Consider the following 23828-nt stretch of genomic DNA (forward strand, 5'->3'; position numbering starts at 1 on the left):
TATTGACCACCTGTCTTGTATATTCTCTCTTTTCTGGGTTTTCATGATGCTGTTGGTCCTTGTACCTGTCTGGTTCATTCTCTCTTAGGTCTGCTTTGTGGGATCATCATCCAGGGGACTCGCCTCTGTCTCCTCTTTCTCTCTCTGTGTATCATATATCTTCTTTCTTTAAAAAAAAAAATCTTGCCTTCTGCCTTAGCATTGACTCTAAGACAGAAGACAAAGGCTAGGCAGTGGGGGATAAGTAACTTCTAGGGATTCACACAGCCAGGAAGTGTCTGCTACCTAGCCCATCCTCTATCTTCTCAAACTCATCTCCCCAAAGGCAGCTAGGTGGCACAGTCAACTGGTCTAAAATCTCAGATACTTACTTGTAGTTGCTTAACCTCTGCCTCAGTTTCCTCAATTTTAAGATGAGGATAATAAGAGAACTTACCTTTCAGAACTGAATAAAACACTCTTGTGAAGAACAAATGAGATAAGGAAAGGGAAGGAGAAGGAAATAAGCATTTATTAATCACTTACTATGTGCCAGATGGGGCAGCTAGCTGGCTCAGTAGACAGAACTCCAGGTCTGAAGTTAGGAAGACCTAAGTTCAACATCCAAAATCAGGTACTTACTAGCTGGGTGAACCACAACAAATCACTTAACCTTGTTTGCCTCAGTTTCCTCATCTGCAAAACGAATTGGAGAAGGAAATGGCAAAGCATGCCAGCATCTTTGCCAAGAAAACCCCAAATGGGTTCATGAATTGCCTAGCCATTATTGCCTTGGAACCCACACTTAGTATCAATTCTAAGACAGAAGGTAAGGGTTAAAAAAAAAGGTTCTTCGCTTAGAATTCCATATACTAATGAAATCACAGTTTTCGCCCCATCTCCAGTGTCCACTACAGCACCTGTCATATATTAAGTTGTTTTTTTTTTAACCCTTACCTTCCATATTAGAATCAATAATAAGTATTGGTTCCAAGACAGAAGGGCAGTAAGGACTAGACAATGGGAGTTAAATGACTTGCCCAGGGTCACCCAGCTAGGAAGTGTCTTTTGTAGACATATTTGAACCCAGGACCTGCTGTCTCTTTGCTTGGTTCTCAATCCACTGAGCCACTTGTCTGCCCCCACATAATAAGTCTTTAAAAATACATATTGGTTAATTAATAATTTAGTACCCAGGTAGACAGTTGGGGGGGGGGGAAGCCAAGTTCCCTTCTGCCCGTGATTTCTCCATTTCGTCTTTGTGACCAGAGGCTGCTTGGATCCTGGGGAAAGCCAGATCTGCCCCGACCGGGAAATAACCGAGTGTGGGAATAAACCCACAATCGCTTTCATCCCATCGCGGAGGAGTTTTTCTCTCCAAGCCTGCCAGCCAGGAGGCCTTAATCAAAGAGCTCCGTGAAACGGTACCTGAAAAGCTTCCTGGAGAAGGGAACGGGAATAAAAGGTGAAGCAAGCATTTGATTCATCATCTCCGCAGGCCTTTCTCATTGCCGGCTCCCAGGGATTAGGACTCCCAGCCTTTGTTCCGCAGAGTCGGGAAAGATAATGAACCCGCGGGAGAGGCGGTGTGGTCACTTAGGGATTTCACGGGCGACCATTTGAAACCCTTTTAGGAGCCTTTCTATGCAATTGTAGCTGTAAAATAGAACGCGGGACAGTTCTCCATTAAAAAAAAAATACATGAATTCCCCCAGCATGTTCTGGAGGTTGCTCACAAGAAGCCATTAACATAGCAATACCATCCTGTTTGCATGTCCTTTGTTGCCCTAAGCCACTACTTGGTGTTTGCTTGGCCTTTCTGTCTTTCACGGAGGGACTTTGGAAACTCTTTGGAGAAAAAGGAGGGGAAACACATTGCCCCAAAGCTCCAGCAGTTTAGCTTCTAGGAGGGGGGTCCAACCTCCCCAGGGCACCACCAGGAGACCTTGGTCTCTTTGTGAAACAGAACTGAAAAAAAGGAGCCATTTCTTTTCATTCTTTCTTTCTTCCTTTTTTTTTCCTGTCTGGAGCTGGAGGTGAAAACCCCAGCACCCATCATGGGGAGAAAATGCAGAGATTTAGCTAACCAAGACTACAGCCACAGGAAGTTCAAATGAAGCCCATAGCTGGTAGGAAAGAACAGGTGTTAGGTTGAAGAATGGCTCCACAGATTGCCCTGGCCCACCCAAGCAACCTGGAGGGAAGGGCCTCCACATGTGTTCTCTCCAGACCCTCTTCTGATCTAGTGCACTCCGTGTCATTAGCAAGTCCAAAACTGTGCATGGTCCCTGCCAGCACCGCCAACACCCCACCCAGGATCAGAGAATCCAGCTGGGATCTTTGGCCTGTTGTGTAACAGCCAAGAATAAAGATTCCATAATTGGAACCAGCCTGTCTCTTCTGCTGATGTTGCAGGAGACCAGGAGACAATTCGGAGCTTGGTTCTTCCAGTTCTTGTGGGGCTCATGGAAGCAAATATTTGTTGGATCTGGAAAGCAAAGAGAGAGAAAATGATGGAACCTGTAACAGGTAGAGGGAATAATTAAGGTGATTTAGAAGAAGGGTTAATATCAGGAGTGATTAAAAGCTTTAGGCAACAAAGGTCAGGTTGGTTGGTAAGGGCAGAGGAAAATATTTCCAATTCAGGAAGAATTGTTTGGTATGTGGTAGGGATATTGATTCTGAGCAAGACTTGTTTAATTCTCTGGATGAAGTGAAATAGATCCAGCTGACATATTTGAGAGTGATGACTAATTTATTTTTGTATCCCCAGCATCTAACAACTTGCCATATACTTCAAAGTATATATACATATACTTCAGCAACAAACTGCTGAAGTTGGTGATTTGATTCATATTTTGCCCCCCACCAGTTTGGGTTTGCCCTAGGCTGAAGGGTCTGGGGCATGAGTAAGGACATGTCAAAGGTGCATGGAGAGTGTATGTTGGAGAGGGTGCTGCAGGGTACATAAATATTGATATTTCTCTAGCTCCTTACTCCAAGGACTCAGGAATCCTGAAAACAAAGGGAAATCGATTTTTATGGAGTTGAGAATCCCTGTATCTCATTTTTATCTTTTCACCTTTTTTTTTCAAACCCTTATCTTCCATCTTAGAATACTGTGTATTGGTTCTAAGGTGGACAAGTGGTAAGGTCTAGACAATGAGAGTTAAATGACTTGTCCAGGGTCACACAACTAGGAAGTGTCTGAGGTCACATTTGAACCTAGGACCATCCAGTTGTCTCTATTTCTTTCTCTTTTGAAGCAAATATCTGTTTTACTTTTTTTGAGTATCTTGGAGTGGAGGGTCTACCTCACTCTAATCAAACACAAAAGACCTAAACTTGAATCAATTAATCCATCAATTGATCCCTCATTCCACCCAATTATGTGACAACCATTTGATACTTTTATTTGCTGAAAGTACATCTTAAATGGAATTACAGAATCAATAAAATATGTAATCTGTCTCAACAAGTCTTAGGTACCTCTGTTGAATAAATCAATCAAAGGCCCACATAAACTAAGGTAAGAAGGTAATTCATTTAAGTAGTAAAGGGCTTCCAGATATTAGATAAAATCAAATGATGAAACATATTGGGATTGCTTGAAAGAATTAGACATATCTCTGAACTTTTGTATTGAAGAGAAGGAGATGACAGCAAAAGTATTCCAGCAGCTACACTGGAAGGCAAATCAAGCTTGGGAGGCAAATATCAGGTGCTGGGAAAGGCAGATCCCTTGCTCCCATGTTGAAGTCAGCAAGGGAGACAGGGAGTAATCCCAGAGTGAGTGTTACCTCCTATTCCTTGGTCCCCCACAGGAAAGATTGAATCAGTAACAATTCATCTTCTTGGGAGCTAAGAGAGGACAGATGAGTCAGAATCAGGTGGAGAGAAGTGAAGCTTCAAGACTAACCTAAGAACTCCAACTATTGAAGAGCTCTTCATACCTCAGGGCAACTTCATGAGGACTCCACAAAGGAAGAAATAGATTTCTATAAGACCAAGACCTGTGAGTTATCCCTTTGCCTTATGTACTCCCTAACTTAAGCTCATTCTCCCCTAGACTCTGTATGTGTTTATGGGACAGAATGTCCCAGGTTTTGGAGGGAGATGTAAATACTGAGATTAATTGGCTAATCAACCTTGGGGAGATATTAACTGGATGGGGAATCATGGGCAACGAGATCCCTACCCCTTTCCCCAGGCCCACAGTAATCCTGATAGTCTTGAAGGTAGAAATAGTCAATTTTCCCCTGAGGAGCCAGCCTGCCAGTTCGAACTTGAGTTGGGGCAACATCGGAGATAGGATGCTCAATGTAATGTGTCTTCGAGGCATTGTGAAGCAATGGGAAGAGCACTGGATTTGGAATCCCTTATCCTCTCTAAGGATTCATTTATTAAAAGCCTCCTACAATGGCAAGCACTAAGTGCTGAGGGATACAAAAAGAGGCAAAAACCAGTCCCCGCCTTTCAGGCACCTATAGGGAGACAACAAGCAAATAATTAAGTATAAACAAGATATGTACAGGATAAATCAGGAGCAATCTCACCAGGAAGGCCCTGAGATTAAGGTTGGCTAGGAAAGTCTTCTTGTAGAAGATGGGATTTTTTCGAATTGGGATTCAAGAAAGCTGGAAGGTAGACATGAGAAGAGAAAACACTCTAGGCTAGAGGACAGCCAGTGAAAATGTCCTGAGTTGGGGCAACTAGGTGGCTCAGTGGAAAGAGAACCAGGCCTAGGGATGGGAATTCAAAATCTGGTCTCAGATACTTTCTAGCTGTGTGACCTTGAATAAGTCACAGCCCCCATTGCCTAGCCCTTACTGCTTTTCTGCCTCGGAACCAATATTCAGTATCAATTCTAAGACAGAAAATAAGAGTTTAAAAAAGGAGAGAAAGAAAGAAAGAAAGAAAGAAAGAAAGAAAGAAAGAAAGAAAGAAAGAAAGAAAGAAAGAAAGAAAGAAAGAAAGAAAGAAAGAAAGAAAGAAAGAAAGAAAGAAAGAAAGAAAGAAAGAAAGAAAGAAAGAAAGGAAGAAAGAAAGAAAGAAAGAAGAAAGGAAGGAAGGAAGGAAGGAAGGAAGGAAGGAAGGAAGGAAGGAAGGAAGGAAGGAAGGAAGGAAGGAAGGAAGGAAGGAAGGAAGGAAAAAAGTTCAGTCAGAAGATGGAATGTAATGTGCAAAGGAATAGCAAAGAAACCATTGTAGATTCAATTTCCTCATCTATAAATTGAAGATAATAATATCTTGTCATACTTGAGCCACAGGATTACTATGAGAATCATGTATGATAATATATGTAAAGCAGTTTGTAAACCTTAAGGTAAATATAAACTATTATTATTCAAAAGCTATAATTATCCACCACAAGTATCAGACTTCCTTTTGACAAACTTGAGTTGATTTTTCCATGTCTTTCTTTTGGTTTCTTGGCCAATATGAGAAAAATAGGATGCTTGCTTTTTAATCCTTTTCCCCAGAGACACAACAATCTGAGTTTATCTGAATTCAACTTGAGACAGTTGGAGATCTAAGCTTTTTCACCTAATGGACTTAATGAACTACAGGATATGGATCAAAGGATTCATCATCGAGTTCCTACAAGAATAAAGTCTGCTTTGTAAGTGCCACCCACACAACCAACACAGATTACAATTCTAGTGTGTAGCCTGGGCAGAGAGTCCTGGAATTCAATAGAGCAAGAAGAGTAGACTCCCCACTCAGAGTTCAGAGAAGTGTATGAGCAAGGGATAGGGTGGGGCCAGCCTATCCCTATTTCCAAAGGGCTGCCCTACTATCAGGAAATCAGTCAATAAACAAGTACCTACTATGCTCTAGGGCAACTGAGTAACTCAGTGGATAGTGTGGAATAGAGTGGAAGACTGAATTCAAATCCAGCTTAAAACACTTATTAGCTGTGTGACCCCACACAAGTCACTTAAGCCTGTTTGTCTCAGTTTCCTCATTTATAAAATGTATAAAATGAGCTGGAGAAGGAAATGGCAAACCATTTCAGTATCTTTGTCAAGAAAACCCCAAATGGGATCCCAAAGAGCCACTTATAACTGAAATGAACATCTGAATATATGTGAGGTTCTGTGCTAGGGCTGAAGATGAAAAAAAAGGAGGGGGGGGGGAGTAAAGAATCCCTATTATCAAGGAACCCAGGCAAAGAAATTCCTAGCCAAGGATATTTGAAGATCATTCTAGGAATGAAAGAAGTGGCAGCAGACATGGAGATAAAGGTGAAATAGATGGGGCAAGGGGATTGAGGTCCCTACTTCATTGTTTACCTATATTTCTAATTAACTTTTTCCACCTGAATTTTGTAGATGTTCCCCTTGAAAAGTCGTATCACACAATATTTACTAAGACTGGTAAAAGGAAATGACTTGCTTAATACTACTTTAAGATTCACATAATTTAACATCTTCCATTTCCTTTATTTTAATTAGATTGAAAGGTTCAAAAATGCTATTGTAGAGTCAATACTTCTAATTAAGTAGGATGTTAAAGGTATGAGATGCCCTTTTTCTCATCAATATTTTAAAGTATCATTTAAATTGATCTTTCCTAAATTATTTCTTACTTCATATTAAGCTTTGGGATTTAAATCCAAGACACAAATCTTACATTGCTTTCCCCAAGACTCTTGGGTATTCTTGATAGAATCATTTTCCATGGAAAATTCTTTCTTAATAGTTCTTAATAGTAAAATAGCAAAATCCTTCCTTCCTTCCTTCCTTCCTTCCTTCCTTCCTTCCTTCCTTCCTTCCTTCCTTCCTTCCTTCCTTCCTTCCTTCCTCCCTCCTTCCCTCCCTCTCTTTTTTCTTTCTTTTTCTCTTTCTCATCTTGCTTTTTTGTTTTTAATTGTTTTTAATTAAATTTAAAAATTTTTTAATTAAGTGTAGAAACGTTTTTTGACAATTATTTTCAGACATTTTGCAGTTCACATTCTCTTCCTCCTTTCCTTCCCACCACTTCCCCAAAGTAGTAAATAACCTGATATAGTTTATACCACTTTATGCTTGCTGTCTCTAAAGGAAGCTCAGAGGGTTCATTGAATACCCTACATGGGTATTCTGATGGCTCCTTTTTTACCAAATAGCTTCTAAGTCTACCTTTTTTGAGGTAAGAACTGAGGAGTAAGGCCTGGAATACTTCTTGAAAAACCTAAAGAATGCTGTCCTTCAGTCTTTTCTGTGTACCCACCCTATGGTATTCATGTTTTCAGCGATTTCTGTCTATAAGTGGAACGGAATACTTGGCAGGCACTGAAGGTTAACCAGATGAAGTAACTATTAAGCTTCTGGAGCAGCAAATTCTCCACAGTGGTCATTCAAATATCATTTCTGAAAAAGCAATTTCTTTGTTATTACTGATCCGTGTTGCCCCTGAACAGAAGACGATGGGTCATACTTTTACCCTATCACCCTTTTGCCAGAGCTTCTTATTATGAGCTAAGTAATGCAAAATGGGTCCTCTAACAATATGGATAGGGCAGAGGAAGTTTCTATTCTTAAATGGAAATGTTCCATTCAAGGTGGGTTCCTTGAGTATTAGTGCCTTTGACCATAACAGTGCAATTCTGAGAGGCTGTGGTCTCCAGTCCTAATCCCAATACCGTGACTTTTTCTGCTAAAAGAGATACCTGCACATGTGGACTTCAGGGGACATTAATAATCATGACAAGGATAGCACTTATGTAGCACTTTAAGGTTTTATGCTCACAACAACCATTTTACACATGAAGAATCTGAGAGAGAGGTTCAATGATTTGTCCAGGGTTATAGCATTAGTAAATATCCTAAGTAAATATCTTCAATTCAGGTCTTCCTGATTCAAAGTCCAGCACTCTATCCAGTTTGCTACCAAGATACTTTGACTTTTATGAATCTGGTGTGAATGAAGACATATGGGCAAAGACAAAAGTGGAATCTGCAAAGCAATAAGAGCTCAAAACATTTGGAACACAGGAATCATTGGAGGAGGGGAGAGACCATTCCAATGGAAGCTTGAGGGAAAGGCAGTTAGGAGCTCCAGCTGCCTGGGAATTCTCTTGGCTGTTTCTGTCTGAAGGTGGAAGATAGATCCTCTTCATCTCCTCTCTGGCCATTGCTTTCTACTTAGACTGTGAACTGAAGAGATATTTGGTTTTGCCCAGAAGAGACTTGTTAGCAGATTTTTTTTTTTGTTTTCTGAAGAGACTTTTATTTCAAAAGCCTTCAATCAACAAGATAAATTTAGAATTTAGGGTGACCGTAATTTCCCTCTTTCCCCAGCCTCATCTTATCCCCTTCTCCACAGAGAATAACAGATCCTTTAGTTAAAGTACTAGTTTGTAGGATTGGTTATTAGTGAGAAAATTTTCAACTTACCATCTGTGAGAAAAATCTCCACCAAGACAGTTGGTAAAGAAGAAACAGGGAGTAGTATAGGGGAGGGGCTCAAGATTCAACCTCTTTCTTTTGCTTACTTCCTGGTTGCAACCTCTCTAAATTTCCCCCACTATTAATTCACCAAGTTTCCATCTCTAATACTCTGGTAATGATGGAGGAGGGTCCTGCCAAGTCTTCCCACTGGGTCAAGATGTAAGATGCATAGCTAGCATGCATCTCTCTAAGAGAAACAAGAGGGATGGGATAGATAAGATCTTTATACTGGATCCTAGATAATGGCCAAAAGTCTGGCTGAGTGGCCTGGGGCCCTGAGAGAAAAAGACCAGAAAATAAATGACTCCCTTTTGGTAGATGAATTAATGAGAAAATTTTGACCCATCTCTCCCACTGCATACAACTGTTAATGCAGAATGTCAGTGCTCATCAACGACATCATATGACCTCTTCTGCATCAGATTGAAATCAGATTGAAATCAGATTATGAGAATGGCAGAGATTGGAGAATGGGCCATTGCCATTTGGACAACAAAAGCTATATTATTGCGGGCATAGGACTATATGAACCTTTTAATGAAGGACAAAGCAGATGCTTCTATTAGGTGGTGCTCTTTATGCCAATAAGATTCTCTGTCACTTCCCTCCCCTCCACTACCCTCTCCCCCTGACATCAAAAGATCTATATAGCATGTCCACTATGGTCCTTGACTTGCCTTCAACTGGCAAACTGATTACATTAGTCTTTTCCCTCCACAACCACAGGGCAAAAGATTTTCTTTATTTGTTCCTATTTAGGATATGGTGTTTCTGTGTCAGTCAAATCCACCCCAGGGCAGTACCATGGAAGCTCTTATAGAATCTATCCTTCCTTAGGAGCTCCATTTCACCAGAATGATCTGAGATTATCCTACTGTCCTTGCATGTCAGGTTTTCCATCTCCCATGCCAACTTTAAGCTGCTAATATTGTTGAAATTTGGAATCTGCTCTTGGAGTTCACTTGGAATTCCACTATTTTAGAATTCACTATCATGCTTCTGATTATTGGAGTTAGGTGTCCTGTCTCCTAGAAGCCATGATGAGTCATTGCCATCACAGGAAGAGGGAGGGCTCTCCAGTTCAGCTATTTCTTGCTTGGAGTTGGATTACTCCTCTTGACTAATAGTATTCAAAAGAGGCTAGTTCTAAGTCAAGCAATAAGTTAAATATTAAGAGTTGAGAATCTGGCTGCATGCCCAGGTGCTAATCCAGCATGCCCTCTTGGTAGTGGAAAAGTTTTGCCACCAGAAGAGGATGACAGAAATACTTGATAATAATTAGAGAATACTGCTTACACAAGTCTTAAATTTTCACAATACCAATAGAAATTACATGATATTGGTCATGTGAAGTTTCAATTTTCTTTTGTATTCCAAAAACTAATAAAGTTCTTTTTTCCCTCTTTTTCTCAATCTCCACACCCACCTTCTAATTCTTGGTCATTTTTTAAAACTTCCTTTTATTCTTTTCAGTTAGCAAGCATTTATTTTCTTTCCCTTTTATCTCTCCCTTGGATAAAAGGAAAACAAAACCCTTAAATATGCCTAGTCAAGCAAAACAAATCCCTACGTTGGTCAAGTCCAGAAATGTCTGTCTCCTTCTGCACCTCAAATCCATCCCCTCACTTTGAGGAGGTAGATAGCATGCTTCACCATTGGAATCGGTCATTACATTGATCAGAGCTCTTAAGTCTTTTATCTTTTCTTCAACAACTGTCTTTGCAATAACAAGGCATTTGGAATAAATGCACAGATCTTTCTCCTTCGACTTCCCTACAGTTTAGGCCACATGAGAACCTGACCTTCCATGTCCAGATGTTTTTCCAATTCTGAATGCTTACCCAGGGGCCCAGATTCTTTTGTTGATCTCCAAATCATTTTATATGGAGACTTACTAATGTACTGAGAGAGCCCTTCAATAGGCAAAATAAATGAAAGCAGATGAAGACATGACCCTCTGAGGTTTTCCTAAATCGACTTTAACAAAGAGTCTGAGGAGCAAGCTTATTATGGTCAGCAGCTTCCCAGTGAGAGGCAGAGTCTCCCCCACAGGGCTGATTTCAATGGCCACCATCGTTAGTGATAGTATATTGATGGACTGTGGTGTGCTGGGTAGAGTACAAAGCATCTTCATTATGGGCCCCTGCCTTTGTGGAGCTTCCTGCCTACGGAAGGCAACTGATTTTCTCAGGCGAACTTCTGTAAGTAAAGGCCCTGTTCTTGGATTCCTCTTCTTTTGAGTCACTTTTACCTGCTGCCATAGGGCCTACAGTCATTTTATATCAGGCATTCCAACAGAAAAACCAGTTTCACTTCTAATCGTTCCCCTAACACACTCTTCAGTACCATCCTGGAAACCACCCCCTTAGTGTGGGTATAAATGGTGACAAAGATCATAGAATATTGAAACTAAAAGGAATTCCTTGAGATCACTGAACTTGACCCCCTCACTTGACAAGTGAAGAAACTGAGGCCTGGAGAAGAGAAATGATTTCCTACTCAAGGTCATAATGAGTTAATGTCCAAGCCCAAATATTTGGCATGCTACTGGTTTGGATGATCATTGGGCACGTAAAAGATAATTTTATCTAGCTTTAATCTGAAAAGTAAATATGGTTCTTATTTTTCTAAATTAAAAAAAACATTATTTGTTTTTAACATTCCAATATAGTTCTTGACAGTGTGTGTATATATATATATATATATAATTTTTTTTAAGTTCCTTGGTGGTTTTTTTTTCTCTTCGATTAGAGACTTTTTACCATTTGGGGGTTATGGACCCCTTTGATAGTCTGGCCCCTTTTCAAAATAATATTTTTAAATGCATAAAATAAAATGTATATTACAGAGAAAACCAATTACATTGGAATATAGCTACCTACATATATATATATTTAAAAAAAATGAGTTTGCAGACCCCAGATTAAGAACCCCTGTTTTTAAACCAAGAGGGACCATAATAAGTTTGTGTGTGTGTGTGTGTGTGTGTGTGTGTGTGTGTGTGTGTGTGTGTGACCTTTGTCTAGAGCTGACTGGGGGAAGTGGTTTGTAAAATGAAATAGGCCTGAGTTGCTTGAATGAAGAAAACAGAAACCTGGATAATGGGAATTAATTAGTTGATTGCTGTTGAGATGGCAACAGATTTGCTGCTCTACATTTATCCAATGATTTTAGTCGTAGCTAGAAAGATGAAGGTGAAGAAACCTTTGTCTAGGTCTCAAACGTGGTGCAAAAAGCTTTTTTTTTTTTTTGATGGGATGTCAATGACCATAAAAAATAATAATTTGCACTTATATAGTACCTTTCAACCAGGCACCTCAAAGCACTTTAGCCACATTAATTAATTAAGACTCACAGCTCCCCTGTGGAGAGATAGAGGATGACTAACCGGATTTGTAATAACAAGAGGGAACATTTCTGAATGGTTTATTGTCCACAAAATCAAAAGAGTAGGTGCAAAGGAATTGAGGGCTCCAAAGTGTAACTGACTCAGAAAATAAAATCCTGGGAGCATGGTGCGAAGGCCCTTTCTTTTGTCAGAAGGAGGTAGATGGTTCTCTGAATGCTTTGACAAGCTTGGTCCAATAGAGAATGAAGGTTGTAAGATATTAGTGGCATTTGGATGGTCATTAACCACATCACCATTGTGGGACAAATTTAAGTTTCAGTGCTATAGAATGTGGCTAGGAGGGTTTCTTGTATTTCACTCTGAAATCAAAAGAATAAGGTTCATGTAGCAATTAATAAAGGATGGAATTATTTCTTTGAGTGTAAAGCTCCAGTCAGAGTCTGTCAACTAATTAATAAATCAACCATTCAGTCAGAGTTCTGTCTACCAGTCTACACACTCCTGTTACAATATTGCTTTTCTAAAAAGGCATCTCTCAGGTAGTATCTTGACCAGAAGGTGACACTCTAAAGATTGTGTGTCATGCCAGCCACTAGGTCTGCTACCATCATGACCTTGTTGGTCCAGTGTCATCCATCACAAAGCTGATTAAAATGTTCTAACTGGTAGAAGTTGGCTCCTCTGACCCAAGACCCTAAAAGAAAATCATTTCTAACTGGTAAATGTGGAGCCATTTTAGGAAGAGTTCCTTCTCAATAGATTATTAAGCACCAAATAAATAAAATAAAACAAAAGAATGACTAAAAATGATATTTTTCTTGTATTTAAATTTATTTATTTAGAATATTTTCCCATGGTTACATGATTCATGATTTTTCCTGTCCCCTCTTCCTTCCCTGCTCCTGGAGCGTGAGAAGAAATTCTACTGCATGATGTGTGTATCATTGTTCAAAACCTATTTCCATATTATTCATATTTGCAATAGAATGATCTTTTAATGCCAAAAACCCAATCATATCCCCATTGAACCACGTGATCTATCATATGTTGAAAAACTCAATTTTTAAAAATGTGTTATAAAGACCATCCCATAGACTCTATGGCATAGAGTGTACTTTCCTAGTTCCCCTTGACCATAGGGCAGATCTTCCTCTGGCTGTGTTATGACCTGGTGCTAAAATAACTTGATTCTTTTGTTTTAGTATCAGTTGACAAACCTTGAGGGAACCTTTGGTCCATTCCCACTTTGGAGCAGAGGCAGAGGGTCAGAATTCTGTGTGTCAATAAAAGAAGAAGAATCTTCTTCTTGGTTCTCTCTTCCTTCAGTCTTCCATGGGGCATCATATAACAATGACAATGTCATTCATCACCAGCAACTTGATGGTGATTTCACCAATGTAGCAACTGGGGCAACAGGATCCAATAAGCTTGTGTCTGAGCCCTTGGCCATGTTTTCTGCCTTTCTTTGTTCTTCTTTGACCTTCTGTAATTAGGTATCTATTCTGAGGTGGACATATTCAGTCTCGAAAGTGACTTTATAAAAGGTTTAGAGATCCTGTGTCCACTGAGGGAAGCTGATGAGTATCTAGGTATCTATTCATTAGAGAAGATGACCGCCAAAAGAAGATTAGCCCAAACCTAGCCATTTTACCAGAAAACATGGTTAGGTAGCTGTTTGGACAGTACAGAACCAAAGTGAATGTAAAACAAGATATCTCACAAACTAGTTTATGTTGGGATGACTTTAAGGATCAGCTTCCCAGCACATTATAACAATTATTATAACTTACTAAATCCAAGAAGGATGATGACTAGGACTCTTGGGTCTTCAAGTTTTCCCTATAGAATAAAGACATAAGTACATGCTTTGTATGTATATCAAAGACTATTAATTAGATTGGGCTTCCACCACTTATATCAATTAAACAATTTCTTAGGTTGTTTTGGAAAGAGAATTCTACATGTTCTAGCATGGTTACATGCTATGTAACTTCAAGTGATATCTTCATGACATATAGAGCTGAAAAATCTGAATGCTGGTAATAATTGAACCTGTGCATGGAAGCATGTAGAATATAGAGATAAAAGAGCCAAGGAGAGAGTTTGGGTACAAGGGTACAGCTACATTGAAGGGATGGCAGTAGGATATTGGACTAAGGAAACAGCCAGAAAAGGAGCAATTAGAAAAGAGAGGGAGAATAATAATAGCTAGCATTGATCTAGTACTTTAAAATTTGCAAAGTACTTTATATATGCTTATCTCATTTGAACCTTACAACATCCTTGTAAGGTGAGTTGTGTTATTATACTCATTTTATAGAGGAAGAAACTGATTTACCCTGGGTCCTAAAGCTAGTAAGGGGCCCAGTTTAGGATTTGAATTCAAGTGTTCATGTCTGCAGGCACTCTATCCATTTGTTATCTTTCATTTTTCAAAGAGGACAAATGATATTATGGGGTGATATCTTGACTTGCACAAGTACTGGACTTAAATGAGGCAGAGTTGCATACAATCATCAGCCTCACTCTTCCAGAATCATCAAAATCCAAGAAGACAAAGTCAGGACAACTGGCAATGGCCCAGAATGCTGTGGATGACCTTGATGTCTTCAATGACTGACCAAGCTCTAGGTACTCCCTGAGGCCTGCTGCAGGCACCCTCATGGCCATTGGAACAATTGTTCTCATCTGCCCTTTCCTCAGGGGTGAAGTCTTCACATGCTTGGAGTAGACATTTCCCTAATTCATTAATGGGTTTGAGGGCTGTTGGTCACCCTCAACCTGGTTTAGCCTGTCTACTCAGATAGTTTTATTGAGGTGCATACTAGCATGAGAAGCATGCTAGAGCTTCTTGGAGCCACAGGTGAGAGCTGGGTGACAGATGGACACCAACAGTGGATGAACAGCCCTGAGAAGGGTTCTGCAAGCCCTCACACCCCATACACCCTAACTGCCTAGAGAACCAGAAGACAAGAAAAGGAGGAGAGCTCATTCAGGAAAAGAGGGTAGACAACAATGTCAAATACAGAAAAAAGGTCAAGGAAGATTAGAACTGAAGGAAAGGCTGTCAGATTGAAGAATTAAGAAGTCATTGGTTAGCATTAAGAAAAGTTTCATTGGGAACCAAATTGCAAGAGGAAAGGAGACAGATTAATGAGGACTATTTGAAAATACAAAAAAAAAAGTTGTTTATACTGTAAGAGTGCCTAAGCCAAGAAAAGTAAATAGTTTACTTATTAAAAATAAGCACTAAAGTGGAGCAGTGAGTGTCAGATGCCTTGCGAATGTTGGAGATCTGATTATGTGCTCCTTGTTGGAAAAGCCTACATTTCTCTACTTTTTTATCTTTCATAACAAATGATACAGTCCTCTCTTTGATGATTAATCAGTTATTATTGAAACAATAGCACAGGGCCTGGCAGGTAATATTTTCATTAGTTCAATGAATTGATTAACTGTAGCAATGTGTGGTAAGTAGTGGATAAGGACAGGACCCCTAATTTCATGGGCATTGAGAACTCCTGAATGGATGCAGAAACTCCTGTTACCAATGCAAATCGACAACTTATGGCCTTTTCTGCAACTTATGGTCTTAGAATTTGCCTGAGGTCAGTGAAAGGTGAAGTGATCTGTCCAGGGACACTGTATGAGAAGATGGACTAGCCCAGGTGTTCCTGGCTTTGAGCCTGGCTCTCCATCCACTCTACCACACTATCTCTCTTACTATATACAAGAGCTAAAAATCAGTGGGACAATTCTTCACACTGGGCTGTGGCTGCAGAAGCCTAACCTGTGGAAACAGTAGCCCAGGATGTTCTGGGGATTGCTGATTATCAGCTCCCCATTGATTATCTCTCTCCTTTCATCACTGAGAAAGATGAGAAAATGTTAACAAGAAAATAGCATCTAGTAAAGGAAGAGGACACAGATAAAGGCTTTGTTGTGTTTTAATGTTTGTCTTATTTTGTCCACAACAGTTGGAAGCAGGTCAAGTCATGGCTCTTCTTTTTTCATCATGGTGAATAGTAGTCATCATCAATTCCTTTTCAACGATTTTTGAATATAGTTCATTTGGTTTGAAAGAACACTATATAATTGACTTGGACAATAATCAGTATTCACTTTCCCAAATGGTGACAGGGAAGAGCAGAGCCAAGATGGTGGCTTAGTAGCAGCTAGAAGAGAAGCTTAGAGCAGCAGAGAGCCTCAAAATAGTCAAAACAACTGAAGTCACAGAACCAAGGAGATGGAGAGAGGGGGCTCTCCTGTGCAAAACAACTTGAAGGGTAGACAGAGAGAATAGTTTTTCATAGGATAATGGGGAGCTGGAGGTAAAACTGCACACAGAGGAATATGTAGGATCCACATCCAAAGTTGACATTTCTGAATTAACTTGATGCAAAGTCCTTTTCTTCACCATTCCGTGGGCTCCTGAGCCAGGGTCCTGGACTGTTCCCCATCAAGGTACAAAATGATATGGTGGTCAAGGTGGTTTGACTTGCTTGGTACATGCTGCCTTCAGCTAAACTGGCATGCCCTTCTATATCCAGCTTGCCTTTTACCCCTTGAAAGTTTATAATAAATTCAAAATGCTACTTTCAAACCTGTCTGACTGGTTTGTGTTTGACTCTGAACTTCTTTCAATTCCCTTCCATGCATTTTTAAAACAAACTTCACTGATGCTATTTATTATAAAATCTCATTAGCTACCCTCCCCTTCCCAAATAAAATCCATAATGCTTGTAATAAGCATAGTCAAGCAGAACAAGTCCACATACTTTCCACATGCAAAAATGTATATTTAATTCTCTTCCTGGGTACACGACCCCTCTGTCAGGGGCTGGGTGGCATACTTCTTCATTGCTCTTCTGGAATCAGAGTGAATCATTGCATTGATAAGAGTTCTTAAGTCTTCCAAAGTTATTTTTTCTTTTCACTGCCATTCCTGTTTAAATTGTTCTGCATGTTTAGCTTGTTTCATTCTTCATTAGTTTATGCAAGTCTCATCTCTTCTATCCTTTCCTGTTGTTCAATATCATTGCACTACTGATCATATCAATAGATGCAGAAAAAACCTTTGACAAAGTATAACAATCTTTGATACTAAAAATCCTACAAAGAATAGGCAGAAAGACCTTTTTTTTTTTTTCATAAAAAGCATCTATCTGAAGTCAAAACAGGAGTGAAGTAAGGGTGCCCACTTTTCCTATTATTTGATATAGTTCTGAAAATGCTAGTAATAGCGATAACATAAGAGAAAGAAATGAAAGGAATAAAGATAGGTAATAAAGTTTTCTTATGATGGCTTACTTGGAAAACCTTAAGGAATCTGCAAAGTTACTAATTGAGACAATTAACAACTTAAGCAGAGTTGTAGGCTACAACATAAATCCTTAAAATTAATAGCATTTCTACATAATAATAATAACAAAACACAAGAAGCAGTAATAGAAAAGGAAATCTCATTCCAAATAACCACAAAATCAATAAAATATCTGAGGATCAACCTCCCAAAGCACACCAAAATAAGAGTATTGATTAAATAATAAAGTGTTTTTAAAGAAATAAAGAACAAATTAAGTAACTGGAGGAATATTCAGTGCTCAGGGCTAGGCCATACCAATATAATAAAAATGGAAATCCTAAACAAATTAAATGCTATACCAATCAAATTACCAAGAGAATTCCAGAACTTGGTAAAACAATAATTCATTTGGAAAAAACAAAAACTCTAGAATACCAAAGGAAATGATGAAAAGAAGTAGTGACAAATAGAGAATAGCAATTCATGATCTCTAACTATATTGTGAAAGCAGCAATCATCAATACCATCTAGAATTGATTAAAGAATAGAGAGAGAAATCACTGGAACAGACTAGATAAAGGTGATGCAGAAACAATAGAACTCAATAACCCAGTGTTTGATAAAGTAGAAAACAAATTACTTAGGGGGAAAAACCCTTTATTTGATTAAAAAAAAAATCTCCTGGGAAAACTAAAAAGCAGTTTAGCAGAAATTGGACTTAGATCAATACCTTATATCATATTCCACAATACTTCTAAATGGATCTTTATTTTTAATATTAAACACCATAATTTTAATATTAAATACCAAACTTTAATATTTATTTAATATTAAATTTTTAAATTTTTAATATTAAATACCATACTTAAAAAAAAAGAAGGAAAACAGATCATACACCTCTCACAGCTTTGGATAGAAGAGAAGAGATAGTGGCAATTATCTAAGATTAAATTGATAATTTTGATTTCTTAAAACTGAAAAGCTTCTGCACAGATAATATTAATGCACCTAGAATAAGAAGGGAAGTAGTTGAATTGGAAATATTTTTTTGAAAAATTTTGGTTAGGGGTGTGTGTGTGTGTATGTGTTATATGGGAGATGTGTGTGGTAGCCATTCCCCAGTAGACAATCAAAGGTTAGGAATGGTTCTCAAAAATAGGAGAAATGCAAAGTTTTTACAAACACAACAAAAGAATTAGTAATTTAGGTCACTAATAATAAGAGATATGGAAATCAAAACAAACCTGAGTTTTCACTTCATACTCTGCAAATTGGCAAAAACGACAAAAATGGGGACCAGCAGCACTTTTTGTGAAAGCTAAGACTTTGAAACAAATTAGTTGCCAGTCAATTAGGGAATAGCTAGACAAAGTGTGGTATATGGATGTCATGAAATATCACTGTGCTATAATGTACATATTGTGTAATTGGAAATTGTGAGCCTTTGAACTACATTTCCCAGGAGTCCACTAACTTCCTGTTGTCATTTGCTGATGTAGGTGGGATAAAATGATTGGGGTTCCTGGTCTCGATATTTTTCCTTCCTGGGTTGGAAATTTTATTAATAAATCATAAAATATATTTGAAATTATTATATATTGATTTTAATTTATATATAAAGTTTTTGTAAATGTAAATGTAAAATTATATACATAGTGATGTATGTAAAGAACACAGAGAAACATGGAAAGTTCTATATGAACTGATGAAGAATGAAGTAAGCAGAACCAAGAAAACAGTATACATAGTAACCATAACATGTAAATGGAAAGAAAAACATCAAAAAATCAAAAGTAAATGCAACAAATTTTACAAAGATCAAGCAGAACTTGAATAAAATGGCATGAGAAAACATAAAGATGGAAAAACCACAGACATTATACACTGCACACATTTTTGGACTTTTACCTTGTATTGATTAGTTGTGCTGATTTTTTTTCTTCTCTAAAAAAATACTATTTGTCACATGGGATGACTCCCTCAGAGGAATACTTGGGATTCTTCTGTTGATGTAAGAAACAGACAAATAAATCCATAAAACTTCAATAAAAATAATCAATAAAAATCCATAAAAACTTCTTAAAAATTAGAATACAGAACATATTACATTACATTCATATATAATAATTTGTGTTGATGTATACCACTCTGTTCCAAGTTCTTTACTATAACTAAAAGTACTGTCATAAATGTTTTTGTATCTGTGGATCTTACTCCTTTTTCTCGATCTCTTTGTGATATAGGTCTAGTACTTCTATTGCTAGATTAATGCCTTTGGAGGCATAATTATAATTTGCTTTCCTGAATGTTTGGCCTAATTCATAATTCTGTTTCCCTGTTTCCTTATAGCCTCTCCAGGAACTTTCATTTTCCCTTTTTGTCATCTTTGCTAACCTGATAAGTGTAAAGTAAAATCTCTGAATTGTTTTAATTTTCATTTCTCGAATTACTAGTAATTTGGACCATTTTTTATGGTCCTCCTATCATAGATTCCTATGATCTCCTATATTTCTTACTTTGAGAATTGCTAGTTCATTTACTACAGCCATTTATTAAGCAATGGCTATCATTCTCACAAATTTGGATGTTTCTTATATGTCTGGATAACAGACCTTTATCAAAGAAAATTGGTCCAACGATTTTGCCATTCATTCTTTTACCTTATAATTCTAACTGCATTGATTTTATTTGTGCAAAAACTTCTCATTTTTATGTAATCAAAATTGGCCATTTCATCTTCTCTGTTCCTTTCTACCCCGTGTTTTGTTATAAACTCTTCCTCTATCCATAGTTGAAAAAGTTATTTTCTTTCTTGTTTGTCTATGATGTAACCTTTTCTATCTAAGATAATTTTCCTTTTGAAATTTGCCTAGGTATATGGTATAAAATGTTAATTTAGACCTAACCTCTGCCAGATTGCTTTCCAATTTTCCAGTAGTTTTTGTCAAATAGTGAGAATTCATACTAGCAGTTGATATTTGTTGTGTAACTAATCTATTACACTGATCGACTTTTCTGGGTTGTTGATCTCTTTAAAAGACAGTAACAAATACTTTCCTTCTCATTTTTTTCTTTACTGTCCTTGAGAATTTGAACATTCTGTTCCTCCAAATGAATAATGAATTGTTATTTTTTCTACATATCCTGAGAAAAGAAAGGGAATAAAGGAATGGCCCTGACCTCATGGTGAGATGTGTGGAAGAGGTATAGAGGTCCTATTCTGGAGGAGTGGGGAAGAGGCATGAAAAAAGAGAGGTTTTGCATCTGGGGTACCAATTGTAATAAAAAGATATAGAGAGATGCTGCTTGAGAGATAGATATTGCTAGAGGGGTGCTCTGAAGCTGCCTATTGATCCCTAATGGCTAATAAGTCCAGATATTTTCTGCCACCCTTCCTCCCTCACTCTCTCCCTTTTCCACCCTCTCCCTCCCAGTTTCTTCTGAAGCTTCCTCCCTCCCCCCCTGAGTGGACTAAAGATTTATGAGGAAAAACTCCTTTCTTTTCCTTTCTCAGGTAAGGAGGTTTATTGGGAAACAGGAGGAGGATTGAGGTAAAAGGTAATAGGGTTGACCCTAATCTCTTAGAGTGTGGGAATTGTCAGTCTAGTCACAATTATGACTCAGAGATAGCCAGAGAGATGGAGGACAAGTATTTTTCTTCTTTTCTTCCTTCTTCAGTCAGATAATCTCTGCTTGAGTAATTCAAGTCCAGACACTGTCAAAAAGCCAGTCTCTTTTAGTCAGGAACCCAGAGAAGAGATTTCTCCTTTCTTGGTCAGTCACCCCCAGAGAGAGCCAAAGTCCCAGTTTCTCTCCCTGGCCAGCTTCAACTGCCTCCTCCTGGGAATATTCTGTTTGGAATCTTCACCTTGATTTTGCAGATCAGGTCCCCAGCTTTGTTTCTTGCATGCTTGGCTTGTCCTGCAAAACTCTCTTTCTTCATGCCTCTTCCACAAGAGATAAGGTGAAAGTTCCTCTATAATAGTAGTGCTATTGTATATCCTACTAGAGAGATATACTATTCAACCTATTAAGTTTGGGTCCATTTATTCCTATGTTTTCTAGTGATTTTTAATAGAAATTAGTTTGTTTTTTTTGTCATACTTTATCTTCCATTTATTGATATAATCTGGTGGTTTTGGTTGTTTTATTAATACTATCAATTATGTTTATCATTTTAAGGAGATTTAACTAACTTATTTCTAGTGTAAGTCCCTTATGTTCACATTGTACAATTTGTGTGATGTGTTGTTGCTAATACAAGTTTCTGGGGGGCAGCTGGCTAGCTCAGTGAATTGAGAGCCAGACCCAGAGATGGGAAGTCCTGGGTTCAAATTTGACCTCAGACACTTCCTAGCTGTGTGACCTTGGGCAAGTCACTTGACCCCCATTGCCTACCCTTACCACTCTTCTGCCTTTGGTTCCAAGATGGAAGGTAAGGGTTTTAGGGGGGAAAAAAGTCCTGATGAGATGGATTAGGGGCTAGTTTTGAGGACAAAGTATAATATTAAAAAATTAATATATCAAATGTAATATTTAGAAATTGTTTTGGAAATATAATATTAGTAAAGAAATTGGTGTGGTCACCATTTATAAAATAATTAACCCTTTAGTCATGAGGATGATAGTAGCTTTTAACAATTTAATTTTAATATATAAGAAATAAGGAGGGGAGGAAATAGAAAAATATTTCCTAGCCTGCCACCCTAATCTTACCAGCCCATGTGGGTGTCTTCTGCTCAAGTTATCAAAGTCAGATTGTAGACAAGCTTCCAGCCAAAATTTCCAGAGAAAAAAGCCCAGCCTACTCTACAGTTTCATTATTATAGTCCTCCTCATCTCAGGAACCAATCAAAGTCTCTTTGTTAGGAGCTTTCCAGCCAAGCCAATGGACTGGTTCAGAAGAGCAGGGCATTCATGATCCTGGGAAGAAGGGGTTCCCTTCACAAAATAGGTAACATTTACTAAAATGAGAAAGACCAAGGCTTATGCTTTTTTTTTCTTATGATCTTTTAAAAACATTAAATTAACTTAAATTAATTAAGACTATTTTTCCTTGGTTACATGATTCATTTTCTTTCCCTCTTCTCTTCTCTCCTCCCTCCCAGAGCTGACAAGCAACTCCACTGAGTTATACATGTAACATTGTTCAAAGCTCATTTCCATATTAATTCATATCTGCAAGAGAGTGATCTTTTAATGCCCAAACCCCATCAAACCACATGACTGATCATATGTTGTTTGTTTGTTTTTTCTGCATTTCTGTTCCAACAGATCTTTCTCTGGATGTGCATAGCGTTCTTTCTCATAATTTCCTCTGGATTGTCCTGGATCATTGCATTGCTGCTAGTAGAGAAATCTATTACATTCAGTTGTGCCACAATGTATCAGTCTCTGTGTATAATGTTCTCCTGGTTCTGCTCCTTTCACTCTGCATCAATTCCTGGAGGTCATTCCAATTCCTCCAGTTTATTATTCTTTTGAGTATAGTAGTATTCCATCACCAACAGATACCACAATTTGTTCAGCCATTCTCCAATGGAGGGACACACCTTCATTTTCCAATTTTTTTTTCTACCACAAAGAACACGGTTATAAATGTTTTTGTATATCTTTTTCCTCTTTGGGGTATAAACCGAGCAGTGGTATGGCTGGATCAAAGGGCAGGCAGTCTTTTAAAACCCTTTGCACATAATTCCAAATTACTTTCTAGAATGGTTGGATCAATTCACAATTCCACCAGCAGTGTATTAGTGTCCCAATTTTGCCACATTCCCTCCAACATTTTTCACTTTCCTTTGCTGCCATGTTGACCAATTTGCTAAATTAACATGTTATACCCTATACCAAGATAAATTCAAAATGGATAAATTCAAAATTTGCTAAATTAACATGTTATACCCTATACCAAGATAAATTCAAAATGGATAAAAAAAAGAGCAAAATCATAAATAAATTAGGTGAATATAGAATATCTGTCAGATCTGTGGGAAAGGAAGGAATTTAAGACCAAGCAAGAGGTAGAGAACATTACAAAATGTAAAATGAATGATTTTGACTATATCAAGTTAAAAAGTTCCTGTACAAACAAAACCAATGTAACCAAAATTAGAAGGAAAACAACAAAATGGGGTGGGGGTGGGGTTGGTGGGAGGAATTGTGTAATAAAACTCTCTGATAAAGGTTTAATTTCCCAAATATATAAGAAACTAAGTCAAATTTACAGAAAATCAAGCCATTCTCCAATCCACAAATGGTCAAGGCAGTTTTCAGATGAAGAAATCAAAACTATCAATAAACACATGAAAAAGTGTTATAAATTCCTCTTGATTAGAGAAATGCAAATAAAAACAACTCTGAGGTATCACCTCACACTTATGATCCTTTGAAGAAAAATTCTTGGCTGCTGAATATTTAACAATGTAAGTGTATATCTGGCTCAGGTATTTCAGATCCCAGTCACTATGGGGGCAGAATGCTGAATTAAACAGAGCCTGATGTATCTGATATAAGTGGCGAAGCCCATTTTGAGTCGCCCAAGATGGCCTCCCATTTTGTAAAGACTGGTTTCTGAAAAGTTGCCCTTCCATCTGTATTCCTTCACTTGTTACCAGACATGATTCAGCTTCTCTGCAAATTCCTACAAGTTTTCCAGAAAATGGCTCTTCCAGCAGCAGAGAAAAACTTTCCCTTATTATTTTTTCAATAATGAGTTCCTGATCTGAGTAGGCTGCCTCCAGGTGTTTTCAGTAAAGTGCTG

The 23828-nt window shown here is 38.1% G+C and overlaps 1 long non-coding RNA gene across 2 annotated transcripts; it reads left to right on the forward strand.

Annotated features, from left to right (window-relative positions):
- The first annotated feature begins 1034 nt into the window (after positions 1-1034).
- On the forward strand, positions 1035-16958 carry LOC103105199 (uncharacterized). 2 transcript variants are annotated; one of them, XR_457448.3, is made up of 4 exons: positions 1035-2508; positions 3804-3994; positions 5463-5602; positions 7813-16958. It is a non-coding gene; the product is annotated as an uncharacterized LOC103105199 (long non-coding RNA). The 2 variants fall into 2 exon arrangements; XR_008915005.1 differs by having other exon boundaries at positions 1039-2508; positions 5463-16958.
- Positions 16959-23828: the final 6870 nt, after the last annotated feature.

The sequence above is a fragment of the Monodelphis domestica genome, chromosome 1 (assembly GCF_027887165.1).
Source record: "Monodelphis domestica isolate mMonDom1 chromosome 1, mMonDom1.pri, whole genome shotgun sequence".
NCBI classification, from domain to species: domain Eukaryota; kingdom Metazoa; phylum Chordata; class Mammalia; order Didelphimorphia; family Didelphidae; genus Monodelphis; species Monodelphis domestica.